The sequence below is a fragment of the Phyllobates terribilis genome, unplaced genomic scaffold, assembly GCF_046119375.1.
Source record: "Phyllobates terribilis strain yellow unplaced genomic scaffold, ASM4611937v1 Scaffold_20__1_contigs__length_20440879, whole genome shotgun sequence".
NCBI classification, from domain to species: Eukaryota; Metazoa; Chordata; class Amphibia; order Anura; family Dendrobatidae; genus Phyllobates; species Phyllobates terribilis.
Window position 1 is genome coordinate 15,586,710 of NW_027362780.1, and position 4,841 is coordinate 15,591,550.

Below are 4,841 nucleotides of genomic sequence, written 5' to 3' on the forward strand. Positions count from 1 at the left end.
TATAAAGCATAGGATAAAACAACATGAATTCAATTTAATAAAGCATAGGATAAAACAACATAAATACAATTTAATAAAGCATAGGTTAAAACAACATAAATACAATTTAATAAAGCATATGTTAAAGCAACATAAATACAATTTAATAAAGCATAGGTTAAAACAACATAAATACAATTTAATAAAGCATAGGATAGAACAACATAAATACAATTTAATAAAGCATAGGATAAAACAACATAAATACAATTTAATAAAGCATAGGATAAAACAACATAAATACAATTTAATAAAGCATAGGATAAAACAACATAAATACAATTTAATAGAGCATAGGATAAAACAACATAAATACAATTTAATAAAGCATAGGACAAAACAACATAAATACAATTTAATAAAGCATATGTTAAAGCAACATAAATACAATTTAAAAAAGCATAGGATAAAACCACATAAATACAATTTAATAAAGCACAGGATAAAACAACATAAATACAATTTAATAAAGCATAGGATACAACAACATAAATACAATTTAGTAAAGCATAGGTCAAAATAACATAAATACAATTTAATAAAGCATAGGATAAAACAACATAAATACAATTTAATAAAGCATAGGACAAAACAACATAAATACAATTTAATAAAGCATAGGTTAAAACAACATAAATAAAAGTTAATAAAGCATAGGATAAAACAACATAAATACAATTTAATAGAGCATAGGATAAAACAACATAAATACAATTTATAAAGCATAGGATAAAACAACATAAATACAATTTAATAAAGCATAGGATAAAACAACATAAATACAATTTAATAAAGCATAGGATAAAACAACATAAATACAATTTAATAAAGCATAGGATTAAACAACATAAATACAATTTAATAAAGCATAGGATAAAACAACATAAATACAATTTAATAAAGCATAGGATTAAACAACATAAATACAATTTAATAAAGCATAGGATAAAACAACATAAATACAATTTAATAAAGCATAGGATAAAACAACATAAATACAATTTAATAAAGCATAGGATAAAACAACATAAATACAATTTAATAAAGCATAGGATAAAACAACATAAATACAATTTAATAAAGCATAGGATAAAACAACATAAATACAATTTAATAAAGCATAGGATAAAACAACATAAATAAAATTTAATAAAGCATAGGTTAAAACAACATAAATACAATTTAATAAAGCATAGGACAAAACAACATAAATAAAATTTAATAAAGCATAGTTTAAAACAACATGAATACAATTTAATAAAGCACAGTATAAAACCACAGAAATACAATTTAATAAAGCATAGGATAAAACAACATGAATACAATTTAATAAAGCATAGTATAAAACAACATAAATACAATTTAATAAAGCATAGGTTAAAACAACATAAATACAATTTAATAAAGCATAGGACAAAACAACATAAATACAATTTAATAAAGCATAGGTTAAAACAACATAAATAACAGTTAATAAAGCATAGGATAAAACAACATAAATACAATTTAATAAAGCGTAGGATAAAACAACATGAATACAATTTCATAAAGCATAGGATAAAACAACATAAATACAATTTAATAAAGCATAGGTTAAAACAACATAAATACAATTTAATAAAGCATAGGCTAAAACTACATAAATACAATTTAATAAAGCATAGGATAAAACAAATTAAATACAATATAATAAAGCAAAGGATAAAACAACATAAATTCAATTTAATAAAGCATAGGATAAAACAACATAAATACAATTTAATAAAGCATAGGTTAAAACAACATAAATACAATTTAATAAAGCATAGGATAAAACAATATAAATACAATTTAATAAAGCATAGGACAAAACAACATAAATACAATTTAATAAAGCATATGTTAAAGCAACATAAATACAATTTAAAAAAGCATAGGATAAAACCACATAAATACAATTTAATAAAGCACAGGATAAAACAACATAAATACAATTTAATAAAACATAGGATACAACAACATAAATACAATTTAGTAAAGCATAGGTCAAAATAACATAAATACAATTTAATAAAGCATAGGATAAAACAACATAAATACAATTTAATAAAGCATAGGATAAAACAACATAAATTAAAATTTAATAAAGCATAGGTTAAAATAACATAAATACAATTTAATAAAGCATAGGAAAAAAACAACATAAATACAATTTAATAAAGCATAGGATAAAACAACATAAATACAATTTAATAGAGCATAGGATAAAACAACATAAATACAATTTATAAAGCATAGGATAAAACAACATGAATTCAATTTAATAAAGCATAGGATAAAACAACATAAATACAATTTAATAAAGCATAGGTTAAAACAACATAAATACAATTTAATAAAGCATATGTTAAAGCAACATAAATACAATTTAATAAAGCATAGGTTAAAACAACATAAATACAATTTAATAAAGCATAGGATAGAACAACATAAATACAATTTAATAAAGCATAGGATAAAACAACATAAATACAATTTAATAAAGCATAGGATAAAACAACATAAATACAATTTAATAAAGCATAGGATAAAACAACATAAATACAATTTAATAGAGCATAGGATAAAACAACATAAATACAATTTAATAAAGCATAGGACAAAACAACATAAATACAATTTAATAAAGCATATGTTAAAGCAACATAAATACAATTTAAAAAAGCATAGGATAAAACCACATAAATACAATTTAATAAAACACAGGATAAAACAACATAAATACAATTTAATAAAGCATAGGATACAACAACATAAATACAATTTAGTAAAGCATAGGTCAAAATAACATAAATACAATTTAATAAAGCATAGGATAAAACAACATAAATACAATTTAATAAAGCATAGGACAAAACAACATAAATACAATTTAATAAAGCATAGGTTAAAACAACATAAATAAAAGTTAATAAAGCATAGGATAAAACAACATAAATACAATTTAATAAAGCATAGGTTAAAACAACATAAATAAAATTTAATAAAGCATAGGACAAAACAACATAAATACAATTTAATAAAGCATATGTTAAAACAACATAAATACAATTTAATAAAGCATAAGATAAAACAACATGAATATAATTTAGTAAAGCATAAGATAAAACAACATGAATATAATTTAATAAAGCATAGGTTAAAACAACATAAATACAATTTAAGAAAGCATAGGATAAAACTGCATAAATACAATTTAATAAAGCATAGGATAAAACAACATAAATAACATTTAATAAAGCATAGGATAAAACAACATAAATACAATTTAATAAAGCATAGGATAAAACAACATAAATACAATTTAATAAAGCAAAGGATAAAACAAAATAAATACAATTTAATAAAGGATAGGTCAAAACAACATAAATACAATTTAATAAAGCATAGGATAAAACAACATAAATACAATTTAATGAAACATAGGATAAACAACATAAATACAATTTAATAAAGCATAGGTAAAAACAACATAAATACAATTTAATAAAGCATAGGCTAAAACTACATAAATACAATTTAATAAAGCATAGGATAAAACAAATTAAATACAATATAATAAAGCATAGGATAAAACAACATAAATTCAATTTAATAAAGCATAGGATAAAACAACATAAATACAATTTAATAAAGCATAGGTTAAAACAACATAAATACAATTTAATAAAGCATAGGATAAAACAACATAAATACAATTTAATAAAGCATAGGACAAAACAACATAAATACAATTTAATAAAGCATATGTTAAAGCAACGTAAAAACAATTTAATAAAGCATAGGTTAAAACAACATAAATACAATTTAATAAAGCATAGGATAAAACAACATAAATACAATTTAATAAAGCATATGATAAAACAACATAAATACAATTTAATAAAGCATAGGATAAAACAACATAAATACAATTTAATAAAGCATAGGATAAAACAACATAAATAAAATGTAATAGAGCATAGGATAAAACAACATAAATACAATTTATAAAGCATAGGAAAAAACAACATAAATACAATTTAATAAAGCATAGGATAAAACAGCATAAATACAATTTAATAAAGCATAGGATAAAACAACATAAATACAATTTAATAAAGCATAGGATACAACAACATAAATACAATTTAATAAAGCATAGTTAAAACAACATAAATAAAAGTTAATAAAGCATAGGATAAAACAACATAAATACAATTTAATAAAGCATAGGATAAAACAACATGAATACAATTTAATAAAGCATAGGATAAAACAACATAAATACAATTTAATAAAGCATAGGTTAAAACAACATAAATACAATTTAATAAAGCATAGGTTAAAACAACATAAATACAATTTAATATAGCGTAGGATAAAACAACATAAATTCAATTTAATAAAGCATAGGATAAAACAACATATATACAATTTAATAAAGCACAGGATAAAACAACATAAATACAATTTAATAAAGCATAGGATAAAACATCATAAATACAATTTAATAAAGCATAGGATAAAACAACATAAATATAATTTAATAAAGCATAGGATAAAACAACATAAATACAATTTAATAAAGCATAGGATAAAACAACATAAATAAAATTTAATAAAGCATAGGTTAAAACAACATAAATACAATTTAATAAAGCATAGGACAAAACAACATAAATAAAATTTAATAAAGCATAGTTTAAAACAACATGAATACAATTTAATAAAGCACAGTATAAAACCACAGAAATAGAATTTAATAAAGCATAGGATAAAAC